The sequence below is a fragment of the Mytilus galloprovincialis genome, chromosome 12, assembly GCF_965363235.1.
Source record: "Mytilus galloprovincialis chromosome 12, xbMytGall1.hap1.1, whole genome shotgun sequence".
Taxonomy (NCBI): domain Eukaryota; kingdom Metazoa; phylum Mollusca; class Bivalvia; order Mytilida; family Mytilidae; genus Mytilus; species Mytilus galloprovincialis.
In genome coordinates this window covers 40,213,980-40,233,828 of record NC_134849.1, presented here as the reverse complement: position 1 = coordinate 40,233,828, position 19,849 = coordinate 40,213,980, and positions in this window count along the sequence as shown.

The window sequence follows — 19,849 nt, the reverse complement described above, 5'->3', positions numbered from 1 at the left end:
ACTCTCTCTTGAAGGAAGTTAACACTATGGAATTTTTTTTACTTATTGTTATCATGTTTCATGTATACAAACGCTTGAATGTTAATTAGGTGCACATGTCAAAATTGTCGGATTTATAGCATCTATAACTAGAATCAGTTGAAATACCACATATGAATAAAGAGAGATTAATTGGTTTGACAAAAAGCTGATGCATTTTACGACTGTGTTGTAATCGCATCGAAATAAATAATACTGACTTCTGCTTAGTTTCGAATACTTATGATATAATCAAGCAAGTGAAAATATCAACCTATTGATATATACTTGTACTTTATAGTACAAAAACATGTACAGCCCGACAAATGCCCTCAGATTGGAGGGAATCTCAAATTTTATAACTGATTGCCTTCACAATTTGAAGTCCTTGAGATTATATATCACTCTTCAGAATAAACTGACCACAGATGTTACACAAAGATTATCTGATCAGAAAGTCAATATTTTGGCATCTTCTGTCTTTACTTGAACAAAAATATTTCTTCTACATGTAACATTATCGATGTATGAATATTCTTCATAAGATTTTGACAAACCAGTCACTGTTTTTTATCAATCATGTTCAGATACAGTTAAAGGAATCAAAAATCAACTTATGAATATTTTTTTTTATTAATTTTCATTTTTTTTTAATGTTGCATAGATTGATTATTGTTGTCATTTTGTTCTTTGTAATTTTCACATTTTTTTTTATAAATGTGATAAAAGGATCAAACAAAATCTCCTTAATATTCAAACATAATGTTTAATAAAATATTCATGAAGCAAAGACAATTTGAGATAGAACATACCTCCCCCTTTTTATACGCCTGTTTACAGGACGTCTTATGGTATATTTTTGTCTGTCCGTCTTCAACATGTCATACATTAACTCAAAAGCTTGGCGATTTGTTAATAAATATTGACATGAGCTCCTTTGTGTTGTTGTTTTTTGTTGTTGATTTTTTTAATGAATTTCAGATTTCAAATTTCTTTGTTATGGGGTTTAAATTTATTCAATTAAAAAAAGGATGATTTTCTAGTATTTGACCAAAACTCAAAAATTCTTTCATCAGTTCTCATGAAACTTGTAGTATTATATTGACAGGAACTACAACGTTTAATTGTTTATATCTATTTAATTAAGCTCCCTTTCGCTTTTTTTTTATATAAATTATGGGATTTTATTTATCAAAAGGGGTGATTCTCCAGTTATCAGACAATAACCTTAAAGTTTTTTGACCAGTTTTCATTAAATGTTGATGACTGATTTATATCTTTTTTGGATAATCTCCTAAAGTTATTGAACTGTATTCTTGAAAACTGTCTGGCATATCATGCGCTCCAGCTCATGGCTCAGCGGTTTATTATTTCTATGCTCCACCTACGATAGTAGAGGGGCATAATGTTTTCTGGTCTGTGTGTCCTTTTGTCCGTCCATACGTTCGTCGGTCATTCGTCCCGGTTTGTCCGTACTTCGAGCTTCATGTTAAAGTTTTTGGTCAATGTAGTTTTTGATGAAGCTAGAGTCTGATCAACTAGAAACTTGGTACAAATGTTCCCTATGATATTATCTTTCTTATTTTAATGCCAAATTATAGTTTTTATTCCAATTTTACGGTCCATTGAACATAGGAAATGATATTGCGAGTTGGGCATCCGTGTATTGTGGACACATTATTTTTGTGTTTAATTTTCTTTTCAAAACATCTCCAAATGCTGGAGTTGCAAACCTTTGCGAAATGACAAAAACCTTTGCGTTATGCGAAAACTTTTGCGATATAACACAAACCTTTGTGTTACGACGCAAACATCTTGATTATAATTATTCGTTAAGTTTTGTGTATGCATTGAGTTGCTATTTGTATAGCTAGCCGGACGAATAGTACAAGGACTATTTGTCCGGCCAATACAATGCGCATGTCACTTTATGTATTTGTGCGTGTGTATAATATTGTTTTCAGCAGCATCAGGGGGTAGCAAATATTTGTAATCTTTATTGTAGGGCCCAATCTTGTTTCTGGTAATTGAAATGGTTGTTTTCTTCATACTAGAATATACTAAATAGTCCAATGTGGATAACGAATAATTAGAAAAAAAATTGCCCATATTTTTAGTGAGAGGTTAGAGAGTGTTCTATACCGCTCCCCTTTTTTACCGTTAAAATCTTATTTAGAAATTCCAGTAGGGAATTTATTTTATTTACATGAGAGGGTCGGGTGACACGGTGTGCACCTTTTCAAAAATTCCTCTTTTCTTTGTTCTCTCTCCAGATTCCACCTTTGCTGTCCTTTATAGTTCATTACCCCCTTTGTATATCCAACATCCCCCCTTTTTGTAACATAAATGTCCTCCCCTTTTATAACCCACTTCGAGGGCTACTTGAAAGATTGATTAATGGAATATAATTGAATTTAATTTAGTTACACATGCTATTGTAAAGACCTTTCTCAACAACTCTTGCTTCAAAAATCTTTGACACCATTATAAGGTGGTACCCAACACTTTCACTAGAATTAATTTGGCTCGTTTAATTTTCATAAAATTTGACAAAGAATTTACGTTGACCCTTTGAAAAAAAATATAAAAAATTCAAAAAATTTAAACCAACCATTTTATCAGAAAAATTACACTGGTTATATAGCAATTTGACAAAATCTAGTTTTGATCATTGAGAAGCTTAATATTCCCTTAACAACACAACGTAATTCTTATAGGTTTCATAACGAGTGAGAATTCTTACAAGTTGTTAAACCTATTTCCCTTATGGCAAAAAGTTGTATGTGCGTGGCCTATTTGTTGCGAGTTGTGTTGCTACGGCCGTTTTTCTTTGCAACGCGTACTGATCTTTCTCTTATGGTTGGGGCCTGTTATCTAATTTGTAACAGGTGTATTGACACGTTATTTCTACAATAATTAACAAATAACTCACTTGTTGCGCCTTTAAATCTTCTTTTTATCAAATTTTATTACATTCTGAAGCGGCTCAGAAGCAAGAAAATGCCTGGTGTTTATGTATGACATTTCCCATATGTATATGTTTTGTTGACATTGCAATCAAAGTGCTGTTTTTGTAGAAATGTTTTACTACAAAACGGGCAGGTATGACTAAAAGCTCCTGTTACTTTCTTCATATGGTAAGCCAGGCCACTTCTGCTTTTAACTGAATGGAACTATGAGTATTGATCAGGCCCTCTCCATGCTTGCAGTTTTTATGCTCATTTAGAAGCGTGTTCACATTTGTGTAACTCAGTAGTGTGGATCTTCTGTACAAACTAGCTACCAATTTGGTCGTGAAAAAAATTAAATGCATTAGACTAGTACGAAAACATCTCCATTATATCATTAGTACTTTTACCTGGGATTCATCTTCACTTGCCCGCACGACTGTTGAGCCCTCAACTGCTTCAATATATATATTCTGAATGAAAGATAGTTTTTGGTAAAATATTTTTTTTTGACTCGACTGTTGCTTGCATGCTCTTTACAGTATAAGATGTGACGCCATATGACATAAAAATGATACAAAGACATTAAAACATTGTATGGGACTATCGTATAGTGGACGAACTTTTATGTCTAAGATGTATGCACTGATCAAGTTGATTGGTACGTGATGTAAAACACCCTTGATAGAAACAAAAACGAAATAAAATGATCCGTAATGCGCAGCTTGATATTACAGCAGAATTCAAACCTTACACAGTTAGGTTTAAATATGTACACAACATTCAAGCTAGAATACATTTTTGATGAAATAAACAAATATTGAATTTTGGGCCCTTACTTTTGGATCTCAATGTGGAACAATTCGATAACTGCCCAAATTCATAAATTTAAATACACGGTTAGATTTAGCATGCCAGTATAGAAAAATATAATACGAGGAAACTTTTAAACTAGTGTGAAGCTAGCCGGCGTTTATATTCATGAGGCTATCCGTCAATAATATTTTTTCAAGTATTATATTGAAGTGCTTGCAAGTTTTATGAATAGATACCAGGATTGAAATTTTGTATTTGCACAATTCACGTGCTTCATCTACTAAAGATTCATTAGTGACGCTCAAATAAAACTAGAGGCTCTACCGACCCTTCGTGGCTCACCTTGATCTCTGGGCACATATATTAATATTAAGCACACTCAGGTGCGAATCCAGTCATTTTAAAAGGGGGGTTCCTACTGTATTTCCCCATTCAAATGCATTGATTGTCCAAAAAGTGGGCATTTCCAACCCACGGAATCCTTCCCCTGGATCCGGCACTGACACTTTCCAACATTGTAGATAAACGAAGACTTCAAGACACAAATATCTATTTTGTTGATCTTGTAATACTGATCTTTAAGTCATTATAGTTTCTTTGTCTTCTTCATGGATCTTGCCTTGGAAGCACAAAAAGCATCTTTCAAATTTCACATTCATTGCTTACTTAATATGTATTTTAAATCAACCCATAAAGGATTGAAATTTTGAAGTCCTGTGACTGCATTCACATCAACGTTAGTGTAGGGTCGCGTGTTTGACGTCAAAATGTATACAGGAAGAAATATAAAAGTAATTGTGTTGATCGAAGTATTTTCAAAATTATAATTTTACATGGTGAATGGTGATATATAGAGTCTAAAAATCAAAAGTTTTGCTAGAACTTATTTCAGAAGACCGAGATTTTTTTAAAAATACACAAATGGCTAATACCACTCCGCAAGTAAAATGATTTGTCGTTCAAAGTATTTTCAAAATTATAATAGAACAATAAAACTATAAAATTTTAAGGAACAATAACAATATGGTGGGATCTTTAAAAGCAGATCCATGCCACATGCACCAAAGAAACACAAAAAGTGACACGTAAAAAACACATGAGCAAAAAGTAAAGATAATGCAAACACCACATTGACAGGATTCATAAGTACAGAGCCACGTCAAATGGATATCACAGAAAAGAGACCAAACAGTAAAAGTAATATTAATCATTGAACAGAGAAAATAAAAGAACAATATAACACGTTATTAAGAAAATACACATGTAATGAACATACAAGCTGCATTGTGAATGTTCAGTAAATACCTGCACTGGAAAATAACATTAAGTCAGAGGTTATCCGTAATATATGTGTAATTCAGGTCTTAGACAGGGTATATACTGTGACATTCCCGGCTTAGGGCTTATATCCCTTCGCCTTCGGCTTAGAGGATATAAACTCTATACCGGGAATGTCACAGTATATAATTCTTCCTTATTCTGAAATTTCTACTTGAAGCTTTGAAAATAGGTGGCATTTAATATGCAGATAATTTAATTTGATGAATGCTTTGTGTCAAGAATAGTATTCCGTATCCTAATATAGTTAATTAAAGCTTTGCAAAGAAATGTTATACTATATGCAGAATATTTATTTTGCATTATATAAATAAAATGTTGCTTATGCTGTATTTAGTAACCCTTGATTGGTTGGGACTATTCAAAATGTCATTGAACAACCATTCATATTTGCCTCTGAGTATCATATTCCCCTCTGAAACGTCGGGACTACATCGTACGGCGTTACGTGCGTTTAATGTGCATAATGTCTTAAACTTTTTTTTCAATAGCGATATTAAATTTGATAGGTATACAAGTGTTGATGTTGTTATTTACGTTTTTGTTGTTGACTTTTGGAGGCCCATTTATTTTGTGAGGTAGTTTAGTACAATTTCACTTTTCTACTTCAGAATATATAATATTGTCTTTTTTACAATTTTTTATTTAATCCTTATAATTTTATAAATATATAATATATTTTATTCGTAACCCAACAATGGTAGATCTGCAAATTTTTGAAAGTAATTTTTTGTTCTTCTCTGGCCTGGACTCGAACTCACACCACTGAGATATCATGCACCAAATCGCCTTGAATTTTGCCCAACGCGCTAGACCACTCGACTCTCTAAGCTCTATACAGCTAAAAAAGCTCTCATCATTTTTTGTCTAGCGTTTTAACACAGAAAATGATCTATTAAGCATGAACATGGAATTCCTACAAATCAGCTGAAACATCAAACTCTGAGGATCTTACAAATTTATATAGAATGAAGTCACATAAATACTTATATTATAAGTACGTCTGAACCAGTGACAACCCTACGACAGATTTTATACATCAGATCACCAGTGATGGTGATACAAGGCTGCACATGCATTCTATATCTACATCATTGTCGTAATACCAACCCAAAAATGTTATACCAACAAATAAATGTAAGATGTACCCGATCGTCTACAATAGGCGATACTACGCAGATGAGGAAAATGTATATAATAATAACGAATAAAATATATGAATTCATATAATACATATTTTTAGTGTACTTTAAAAGTTACATGTAAAATTCTGCTGACTTTATCATAATTAATTGATTGATAATGAAGTAAGAAAGATGTTACACGTACATTATTACATGTATTAAGACGTACATAACTTGCATAATCAATATTAATAAAGAAAAAACAAAGACCGTCGATATTTATTGTTATATAACTAGCTAGTATAATAAAAGTACTTTTAATTTGTGAGATAGTTTAGAAAAATTTTACTTTTTTAATTCAGAATATATAATATTGTCAATTTTACAATTTTTATTTAATCCTTATAATTTTATAAATATATAGTGTATTTTTTTCGTAACCCAACAATTTTAGATCTGCAAATTTTCGAAAGTAATTTGTTGTTCTTCTCTGGCCTGGACTCGAACTCACGCCACTGAGATATTATGGCACCAAATCGCCTTGCACTATGTCCAACGCGCTAGACCACTCGACTATCTAAGCTCTATACAACGAATAAAGCTCTCATCAGTTTTTGTCTTACACATAAAATGATCTATTTAAAAGCATGAAGATGGAATTCCTACAGATCAGCTGAAGCTTCAATCGCTGAGGATCTTACAAATTTATATAGAATAAAGTCACGTAAATAATCATATTATAAGTACGTCTGAACCAGTGACAACCCTACGACAGATTTTATACATCAGATCACCAGTGATGGTGATACAAGGCTGAACACACATTTTATATCTACATCATTGTCGTAATACCAACCCAACAATGTTATACCAACAAGTAAATGTAAGATGTACCGGATCGTTTAGAATAGGCGATCCTACGCAGATGAGGAACATTTATATAATAATAACTATTAAAATACATAAATTCATAGAATCCATATTTCTAGTGTTCTTTAAAAGTTACAGTCATGTAAAATTCTGGTGACTTTATAATAATTAATATATCGATAACGAAGTAGGAAAGATGTAACACGTTCATTATTAAGACGTACATAACATGCATACTCAATAATATTAACAAAGAAAAACAGACCGTCGACATTTATTGTTGTATAATTAGTTAGTAAAATAAAAGTACTTTTATTTTGCTATTATAGCTGAATATATATTAGAATATCTTATTAAACGAATTAAGTATTGACAATTCACTTGAAAACTCAACATATACCCTCACGACACTTACCAAAGAGGAAATCCTGAATAATCATAGGTCTGTTCTATGTTCCTTTGGAATTTCAACCAAAGATGAAGAACTGGATCTTCCATCATTGTATTGGATACCCAAACTACATAAGTGTCCTTACAAACCACGGTATATTGCTGGGTCTTCAAGTGCTCCACGAAACCTCTTTCTAAATTATTAACATCTATTTTATCAGCAATCAAAGACGGGCTTCAAAGTTATTGTGAAACTGCCTATTCTAGAGGTGGCGTGATTCAGATGTGGATACTTAAAAATTCCAAAGATCTTTTAGAGTACATACAATCTAACTCTCTTTCATCTTGTAACAGTATTAAAACATTAGACATTTCTACTATTTGCACAAGTATTCCACATTCCAAACTAAAAGATAAATTGAAAGAGTTGGTATTGCTTTGCTTCATACAAAAGAATGGTCAACGTAGATACAAGTATCTTGTCTTAGGGAGGGATAAATCCTACGTTGTAAAGGATCACTCTGGTTCAAACAAAAAAATTCTCTGAAACTGATATTATCAAGATGCATGATTTCTTGATTGAAAACATATTTGTTACGTTCGGAGGAATTGTTTTTCAACAGACTGTCGGCATTCCAATGGGAACAAACTGTGCCCCTCTACTTGCCGACTTGTTTCTTTATTATTATGAGGCTGACTTCATGCAGGAACTTCTTAGGAAGAAAGATAAGAAGTTAGCAATATCATTTAACTCTACTTTCCGCTATATAGATGATGTTTTTTCACTAAACAATTCAAAATTTGGTGACTATGTGGAACGCATATATCCCATCGAACTAGAGATAAAGGATACTACAGATACAGTTAAGTCGGCTTAGTATCTTGACTTACATCTAGAAATTGACAATGAGGGTCGGTTAAAAAAATCTTTACGACAAAAGAGATGATTTCAGCTTTCCAATTGTGAACTTTCCATTTCTAAGTAGCAACATTCCAGCAGCACCTGCATACTGGGTATATATCTCCCAGTTGATACGATATTCCCGTGCTTGCATTTCCTATCATGATTTTCCTGATAGAGGGTTGCTGCTCACAAGGAAGCTATTAAACCAAGAGTTTCAAATGGTGAAGTTGAAATCATTCCTTCGTAAATTTTACGGACGCCATCACGAGTTTGTTGACCGTTGTGGAATAACCGTTTCACAAATGATATCGGATATGTTCCTTACGTCGTAACTACAATAACTACTATAAATGAAATATTACAATTGTTGTAATCCATACTCTACATATATATCAGACATTTTTTTAATGTTTAAATGTATTCAATGATTTATTACAACTTCTGTAAACCAACCGTCATATCAATTTTGGAATAAGTTATTTTATTTCACTATATATATTGATAGTTTAATCAACCTTTGATTGGTTGGGACTATTCAAAATGTCATTGAACAAATCTTCATATTTACCTTTGAGTATCATATTCCCCTCTGAAACGTCGGGACGTTACGTTCTTTTAATGTACATAACGACCTTTTTTGATAGCGATATTAAATGTGATAGGTATACAAGTGTTGATGTCGTTATTTACGTTTTTGTTGTTGACTTTTGGAAACCCTTTTAATTTGTGAGATAGTTTAGTAAAATTTTACTTTTTTAATGCAGAATATATAATATTGTCATTTTTACATTTTTTTTATCAATAGCGATATTAAAAAATCATTATAAGTATATAATACATTAATCCAAAATTATTTCAGACGTAAAACAAAACAAAATTGACAAGTGTCACGGGCATAAATGTATAATAAAAGAAAGTACGGAACGAATACAGTATCAGACAACTTTGGTGCATGTATTAACATATATCGATGACATTATATATACATTGTATGAACTTGATTTATTTTCAATCTTACCGCATATGGTCTAAAACACATTTAAACAAAAATGTGTAGATTTCTTGACTTTAAATGACATATAACAACTTACTCATATACATTGTATGTAAATGATGTTGTATTTTATGTATACATGTATACATGTTTTTTGTAGTTTTTGTTTTGGTTACATATATGTTTGTTTTTATGGTGATTATTATTATAACACAATGTTTACTAATGTATTCTATTTTTTTTCATTCTTGCCTGTTGTGTCTGTTTGTTTTGTTCACACATCGTTGTCAAAGTGGTGGAATTGGATGCGAATGTCATACAAGCAAAAAGTTTAACTAGCTATTAAACCAGGTTTAATCCATTATTTACTTCAAAACAAAATATCTTTACCACGCTACGAATATGACAGTTGTTGCCCATTTGTTCGATTTGTATCAGCATTTGAATTTGTCATTTGATTCTGTTAAATTTCCTCTGAGTTTAGAAGTTTTGTGATTTTACTATTTGCTGATTGACTTACAATGTTCATAAAGAATTGAAAATATTTTAATAACAGTTAAAGTAACACGTTTAATTTTTTGCTTACTCAGTGAATATTACGACATAAAAACAACATATGTTACTAATCGATGTTATTAACTACGCAGAACAGTGACTTTGTACTTTTATTTAACTTGCTATTTAAGTAGCAACTATATTTCAAAAATCATCTTTCTATCTACGGCTCTGCTATTCCACATATTGGAAAGTTTTCAATTATTTTCTTACAAACGGTATTCTTGTTGTTTTAATTTGTCCAATACAATTTAATATGTAACATATAGTGAAACCTGGCTTAACCGAATCCTGTATAAACCGAAAACCTGTATAAACAAAGTTTATTTTTAAAAACCGTCATACCAACTGTATGCGTTGTGAATCTACTTAAACCTAACATCGACCAAAATCGAACAAAATCCTAAGTCCCAAAGAGGTTCGGTTTAAACAAGTTTCAATGTAACAGAGTATTTAATTAGATAAATTTCAGCTCATCAAAACATCAAATGTGCAAGTAAAGTTTAATTGAAAGATAAAATATTACTTTACTTTAACAATTTACCAAAAGTTGCATAGCCGTTAAATTTCAATGTAATGTTTTTACCTGACAATTTTTTATTTTTTTTTACCGTTGTAGTGGCTGGTTTTGAGATATTTATGTCTTTTTTTCGAATGCCACCTTTTTATACTCTCTCAAATATTTTAATACATGTACCCGTTAGGAAGATGCATTACTTTCTGAAATTTCAATGTGTTCTGCGGCTGTTTGAATATATAAAAAGAAAATGTGGTATGATTGCTAATGAGACAACTGTCCACAAGAGCCCAAATATATAAAAAAAAATAATGTGGTATGATTGCTAATGAGACAACTGTCCACAAGAGCCCAAAATGACACATTAATTAACAACTTTAGGTCACCGTACGGCCTTCAACAACGATGAAAGTCCATACCGCATAGTCAGCTATAAAAGGCACCGACATGAAAGCGTAAAACAGTTCAAACGAGAAAACTAACGACCTTATTTATATATTAAAAAATGAACGAAAAACAAATATAACACATACACAAACGACAACCACTGATTTACAGGCTCCTGACTTGAGAATGCCACATACATATTTAAAATCCATAATATATGTTAATTATCAAAGACACAATAGACTATTCTGATTCAAACCAAACAAAACAAAAAACTATATTGAAAGGCCGATAGGATTTTAAAAAATCCCTAAAATACTAATTTCAAAATTAAAAAGAGGTTGAAATGACAAACAGACACTCGAACACCGAACAGACTAAACATATAAACTTTGTTAACAATGAAAAATCGTTTCAGTACACAAATATATGTTCTGAATTAGTTAGTTCATTGTCAAGCTTTATTCGGATCATGGTACATTTCCGTTACAGAACAAGGAGTATTATATGTTAATATTGCACAACAAATACTTTTCTTGATATTACATTATAAATAACAAGTAATTAAGTTTTATCTAATAATAAGTCATACCAAATTTGTAAATTTTAGGATGATTTCTTATCCTTAAACTTGACTGAAAACAAAATGTTGAATTTAAAACACGTTTTTCATAGATAAGACTGTAAATAGTTATCAAAGGTACCAGGATTATAATTCAGTACGCCAGACGCGCGTTTGGTCTTCATAAGACTCGTAAGTGACGCTCATATCAAAATAGTAGTAAAGCCAAACAAGTACAAAGTTGAAGAGCATTCATAAAAGTTGTGCCAAATACGGCTAAGGTAATCTATTCCTGGGATAAAAAAATACTTAGATTTTCGAAAATTCAAAGTTTTGTAATACTTACATGTATAAGCAACAATGACATTCAAAATAGAAAATCACAAAGAACAAAACACGAATAATTCCACATTTTTTTTGATTGTTGACAGTCCGATTACCCATTTCGTTTTTAACACATGAAAAGTGAATTACAGTGGTGTTGATAAGTAATGCTCGTTATCAAGATACTTTGAAAGCAAAACTTTAAACCTCTTTAATGTTTACAACCTGACAGTACTTTTATAAATCATATAAACCCTTCTATTGGTAAGTAGGGACTATGGTTTGAAAACTGTTACATGTTTTTGGAACTTGAAATAAGCGATCAAAATATAATATTTAATGCATACAGGCTCACTGTGCTTACTTCTGGGTTACATTTTTTTTTCTAAATAAATCCATATTTGAAGACAAAACTCTGGCGTCTGGCGTAAATATATAAAAATTTCAATCCTGTATCGATAATGAGTTTATTTCTAAATAACATGGAATATAAATTGATACGGATGAGATCTCATTTCAGAATTATGATGAAGTGGTGTTGTTTGATTGTTTTCATCTTTTGCACAATTGGTGTGTCAAAGGGCGGCAGTAAGTATCCTATATGTTTAAAACACTGTAGTGAAGATTAAAGATTAAGCTGCTAGACTCTCTCATAATATAAAAAGGTACGGTCATATCACTGTGATCAAAAGTTCTTCTTTCGAGAGTCAAAAGATACAGACATCGTTTGAACCTTTTTATGTTACAGATATTCAATCATGTTAACACAGTTATCTACCGTTTGTTTTTATAGTAAATTGGGGATAGATACCTTCAGTTTACAACGATAATATCAGTACTTTTGTCGAGCTACGAAACTGTACAAAACTGTTCAATGCTACTCTCTTAGTTAACATAAGAACAATAATAACAAAATCTGCATTTAAGAAGAACTAATTTTAAAACATTTTAAGCAGATCTACGAGCATCTCGAGCAAACTTAGTAACTTAGCTACTCGCTTGAGATGGAAAATTATCGCTAGAAACTTAGGAGGAACGTGGCTTTGCTAACGAAATTGACATAACATTGACAACGTCATCATAGGTAAAATAGCGATAACAGACTTTCTCGCTTTCGCTGTCCCGGTTCAAGCGAGAAAATCAATCTCGTTGAAATGATCAACGATAATCTATAAATATCAAAGGAAATCATTATATATTGTATCGGAGTACTCTACTATTCAGCTCTTTCAGGAAAATGCCTCGCCTCCAATGGTAAATGTGGGGAAAAAAATGTGTCATGTAATGAGACGTTCGGACCTGAATGGACGTATAACGGAAAATGCTGCAGTGGACGACCATGTTGCAAATGTAAGTAAACAAATACATTAATTAATAGTTTTAGTCACTGTTGATCACATCGAGAAAAATGCTAATAAAATTTATAGACAAAGATAGTTATTTTTTGAGAGAAAAAAAAAATCATAGAACAGCTTCTCATTCCCTTTATTGAAATAATTTGTGCTCAACATCATTGATGATGTTGTTTTGTACATAGACAGAAGATCTAAATGTGACATGTTTATACTTACAATACCACAATATAGACAGAACATCTAAATGTGACATGTTTATACTTACAATACCACAATATAGACAGAACATCTAAATGTGACATGTTTATACTTACAATACCACATTTGCAATTTTGCAGTCAAAGACAAAACAATTATACAAAGTAGTATAAGCTGCCATATTGTCCATGAAGAATTCTTTATGTTACAGTTTTCAGATTTTTTTTCTGTTTTTAACTTATGTTTTGACTTTTTGTCTGCATAATACACACTTGGGAAGCACATTTATGTGTTAACATGTGTTTATTTTGCAATTATTTTCATAATATTCAATAAATGAATGTCAACTTACTTGCAATAAAAACAATTATCATAGTTAAAAAAGGAAACGCCTCACGTCAGCAGAAATGTTTTTAACATAGGTTTATTGATCAACGCGAGTTCTCTCTTATATCTTTTGATAATGTAAGTATAAATTTTATAAAAGCAATCAGTTTGCACCACCTATAGTTTCCTTTTATTTGTTGTGAAAAAATGGTATGTAAAGTGTATTTTTGGCCGCCCTTTTTTTTTCATTTTTCCTTTTAAACGGATGACGTATGACGGATACACTTCAATGATTATAGTTCACATGCAAAATATCTAATACAAGGTTTGCGATAAATGTCATTTATTCAGAAGCCATAAAAACATAAAACATACAGCTGAATGTTATGAACAATTATGTAATAAACCAAAACTGAATAAATGACAATAATTTGTCATGGTAGGAAATAAATACTTCCACCCTCAACAAACAAAACGAAATATATAAGTAAACAAATATTGTACTATAAAAGATTGAAATCATCATCATATGACATTAGAAAAAAATAATTTGAAAAAAACAACCTATAGATATAAATACGATAAAGAATTAAGGAAATAGGTGGTGGAATTAAACAACTTCGCTTTTCTTTAAAAAAAAATGGCGTCTGCTAGCATTCAGTGCAATTGCGAGAATGCTGGCTTAACTAGACACATGTGAAAAGATAACATGCACCTTATCCTAATTGGTCAATTAGATATCAATAAACAATCATACCAGTAATTATTCTTGACCCTTATCGTGAGATGACCATACTGACATCAACTGTCTGTAATCAAAAACTAACATAATCCACAGACAACCCAATGCAAATTTACAATTTCACATTACTCTTGATAAAAATAATTAACTGAAAAAAATGTTTTTATGTACCATTAAATGATTTTTGTTTATGTTTTATGATTTATCATAGGATACAAGATATCTCATCTGCTTATTGCTAAAATAAACAATTTGAAAGTAGGCACTCAATCCACCAGTATTACAGTAGATTATTCATAAAATACTAATGGAATGTATTGTGTAAAGGACACGTGTATAAACGTCATTGCCTTACCAAGTCAGGAATACGACAGTTGTAATCAATCGTTTGATATGTTTGAGCTTTTGATTTGGCCATTTGAATTTTGCTTTAGAATTTTCCACGCAGTTCCGTTTTTTTTTGTGATTTTTTTTTTTGTTAAGAAGACAAATTTCTTATAAACTTCTTTTAGTTTATCACATAGAACTTGCATTTGTCTGTATAATCTAATTATAAGCTTATGTAATTTGTCACTTAAATTTCAGTAAATGTTTTTTAGATTTCATAATGTATTAATTGTTGTAATTCGCATCTAATGCAGTAAGTTTGTATCCTTATTGTAATGAGGTTTTATTTTTAATTCTTATATTGAATATTTTTGAAGAAAAAAGCTTAAAACATTGTTTCTAACTTTGCAATAAACGATTTTTTGTACACAAACAATAAGGACGGTTTTAATTATTGTTTCTTTTTAATTTTGTAAAAATGCAAGAAACATAACCCGTCCAAAATCAAAACTAAAAATTCCCTTTGTAACCATTTTCTAAATCAAGATTAAACATATCATAATCGCCTATTTCTAAATCAGCATAAAGGTCAAATGAAAACAACTGTATGTCTTCGCTGAAATTCGCTATGTGCCTTCATTGCAATATGCAAAATTAATGTATTCTGTTCCTTCACAATTAACTTTCACGACAAAAGGGTAACACACTGCAATAAATAAACTCATCATAGATACCAGGACTAAATTTAGTATACGCCAGACGCGCGTTTCGTCTACAAAAGACTCATCAGTGACGCTCGAATCCAAAAAAGTTAAAAGGCCAAATAAAGTACGAAGTTGAAGAGCATTGAGGACCAAAGTTCCTAAAAGTTTTGCCAAATACAGCTAAGGTAATCTATGCCTGAGGTAGAAAAACCTTAGTATTTCAAAAAATTCAAAAATTTGTAAACAGTAAATTTTTAAATATAACAATATCAATGACAATTCATGTCAGCACAAAAAGTGCTGACTACTGGGCTTGTGATACCCTCGGGGAAATAAATCTCCACCAGCGGGGGTAACTTATTTTGATATTTATTTGCAACGTAAGTATAGCCTGTCTGTCTATTTCTTTTCATCTTTTTTTCTGTTGTGTTTGTTTTTCTATCATAAACAGATGTGTAAATATAAATATGTCTATGCATGAAGTGCACAACAAAAGAGTAGGTCCGGTAAGGGCCGGTTTCGGCCTCAAATTTCAAGTTCATTTGACGAAAGATTTTGGACACTTTTTTAACACTTAAATGTTTATTTCAATTGATCCAATTATTTTTTGTGAAAGATTTTTAACTGATTTACTCATTAACTTCGCTCCGATTCTGGCTTAAATATGAAAAATCTATCAAATATGCTAAAAACTGTCACTTTTCATATGGTTTTTGTATAAAATGAACGTGGCCGCATTCGTGTTCATCCTTTAAATATTTTATGTATTATCATTAAACACAACTTACATTTCAATATCAAGAATGAACACGAATGCGGCCAAATGCATTTAAGACGGAAACCGTCTAAAATTTAACTAAAATGCTGAAATTGTGAGATTTCAGTAATTTAGCATGACTTAATGCTGCAAGTACCCGATATATGTGCATTGTAATTATGTAGCAGATGCATTATACCTTCCAAAAAATAACTAAAAGTTTACATTTAAACAATTTTGTAAAACTGCTATATTTTCGGGCCAAAAAGCGGTTCTACTGAACCTACTCCTTTGTCTATGATGGAGAGTTGTTTGTTTTATTCAAAATGAAAAGCTCTGATTCTGTGTCCAGCTTTGGCTAAAAAGTAAAATCACAAAAATACCGAACTGAGAGGAAAATCAAATCGGAAAGTCCATAATCACATGACAAAATCAAATGACAAAACACATCAAAAACCAATGGACAAGAACTGTCATATTCCTGACTTGGTACAGGTATTTTCAAATGAAGAAAATGGTGAATTAAACCTCGTTTTAAAGTTTGTGTTTTTTTTTTTGTTGATAGCTGTTCATGTTTTTTTATTTTTTTAATATTTTAGCCTCCAGCTGACGAGACATTGATTGTCGAAATGTGCATCTGGTGCATACGATTGGTACCGTTTATTTCTTAAATGAAGTTCTGTAAAATTTAAACATGATGATTCTTTTATAACGTTAGTGTTATTACGCCATCGTTTTATCTTTTTATGTTTTAATTGCTATTGTTGATAAAATTGCAATGATTTGTTTTAGTTTTAAAAGCGCCGTGTGTTCCTGAAACTTGCCCAAACGGGTTCAAGCTATTATCAAACCAAACAAGTAGTGCTAATTGTTATTCCACGTCTAGTGGTCAAAGATCGATTTCCTGGCATGAAGCTTTTGTGAGTATGTTAATTAATCCCCATTTGCAAGAACGTGTCTGTTACTTAGAAAGCAAACAAGAATCACACACCATCTACAATACATTACTTAATCTGTAAGCAAACTATAGTTTTAATATAAGATTACAATAACGGTATATGTTTGATGTTTTTATCAAGTGACATTTCAGAATTCGTAATCTCTGACTTTAGTAATTTCCTATAATTTCCTATAATTTTTAATCCCTAAATGAAGTAGTGTCCTATGATTTCCTATAATTCCTAATCCCTGACTAAAGTAATTTCTTATGACTTAAGTAATTTCTTATGACTTAAGTAATTTCTTATGACTTAAGTAATTTCTTATGACTTAAGTAATTTCTTATGATTTCCTATAATTCTTAGTCCCTGACTTATAAGAGTAATAAAAGACAATCTGGTTTAACATACGAAGAATGTTGACTTCCAAAAAGTTTTTCTACAGTGTTCATAAATATGTCATTGGCGTTGTATCTGTATTTGAAGTATACAGTACTTTGATGAAAGTCTGATTAATTTTGTTGCAGAAGATTTTGTTTATATATGAATACCATGTGACGTTTTAAGTAGTGTTGAATGAAGCCTAAATATTTGGACAAAACTTTATCTAAATCAACAATGGTATTTTGATAATAGAACTAAAACAGTACAACAAAATAACTGAATGGTCTTTGGCGTAATTCTGACTCCTTATAGACCCTTTTTCATATTACCGACTTTTGACTCCGGAAATTAATATTTTCGACATGTTACCTTTTCTGTAGTAGAATATCCTGAAAACCGGTCAAGCAAGAGCAAAGAAAATAAGTAGATTCAAAATGTTAACCTACAAGTTTAAGGGAAAGTTAAAGGCTTTCTTTACATGACTATATCTGCGAAGACTCAAAAATCAGTTTTCGTAAATAAGAAAAAAAAACTCACGTCGTGGTTCCCTAATTTCGTGGTTTTGCTGGAGTTAGGATACATATATCTGGTCTATATATCTATAAGTGTTTGGAATTACTATAATTACATACTATGAACATCGATATTTTGATTTCCTTTCTAATTGCATACCTCTGGCACCTGTTCATGAAGATAACGAAGAATTATCGAGCACCCATTTTTAGTTTTATTCTTTATTGACCCCAGTGTGCAAATTTTTTAGAATAGTTTTATTGGTATATAAGAAAATTCTTTTTGTTCCTAAACGGAAGGCATTACAGACAAAAGAAGTATACCTAACAACAAAATGATTTTCCTTTTCCTTTGTTCAACATTATTGCAAATGGCTGACTTTTTTTAGGGTTGACTTTTTTCTGCAATTGTTTAACATTAAACTTTTGATTTTATTATTTGTCCCTTATTATTATTAATTTTGTATTTTCATACTATCATCAATCAAATTTATTTGTTCTGTGTTTGTTCATTTGTGTTACTACTCCTTTAATTGAGCAAAGCCTTTTCAATTGATATTTTATACTGTGCCTGTCTATGTTGTGATGATACACTATTGGTTCAGATAAGAATAAAGGTGTGGTACATGTAACATAAAAACGTATAAATCCATTGCAATTGTTGGCAGGAAGGAACCTGATATCCAGTAGTTGTCGTGTGTTGATTCTGTTTATAAATGTTTCTCGTTTCTCGATTTTTTATATAATTTGACCGTTGGTTTTTATGTTTAAATGGTTTTACACTAGAAAATGTTTGGGGCCCTTTAAGCCCTTTAAAGATTGCTGTTAGGAGTAGGCCAATGCTCCGTGCTGAAGACCGCACTTTGACCTGTAATGGTTAACTTTTATGAATTGCGACTTGGATGGAGAGTTGTCTAATTGGCACACATACCTCATGTTATATCTATAAACTAGTTTATAGAAAATTAATTTTCATTCGTTGAAGATTTAATTTCGTGGTTCATCTGTACCCACGAATTCCGCGAAAATGAACGGATAAAATTGAGAATCGGGAATGGATGTACATATGAATGTCATCTTACTTAATTTTAGGACAAGTGTGCCCAGACAGATGGTGCTTACATGTGGAGACCGAACAATGAACAAGAAGCCAAAGCTGTCTTTATTGAATTTAATATTCGTAAGTTGAGAATGTATCATTATTTTTTTTTAGATGAGGTTTTCCAGTAATCATGAATTACAAAATGAAAAAATACAACTGTGATAACAAATTTATAAAGTTCGTGTCAAAGAATTTAATCCGTTATCACGTATTACAAAAAAATATGTGACAACGAATTTAATCGGTTTGGTAACTATTGTAAGACTACAATGGGATGACCTGCTTTTTATTTAACTACACAGCTACTTTTGCATAGGTACTATTTCTGTACTACAAATCTGTAGTACTGGAAATTTACTTTTAATATTCAGTACTATTTTGTTAATTTAAAGTTATTGTAATATTTAGGTACCTGTATTTTACAGTACTTAATTTGTACTTGAAATTTAGGTACTACAGATTTTTGGTTACTAAAGTTACATTTTAGGCATTTTAGAAGTTTTTCTATTTCAAATCCCTTAAAATTATTATTTTCAAACATGGAATATTGTATCATTTATGTACCAAAATATTTGGTACAATTCAAGTACTGTAAAATACAAGTACCCAAATATTACAATAATTTTAAAGTAAAGAAATAGTACTAAATATTAAAAGTAAATTTTCAGTACTACATATTTTTAGTACAGAAATAGTATAGTATGCAAAAGTAGCTGTGTACTTAGCAACATTTTACCAAACTTTGCCCAATCTTTA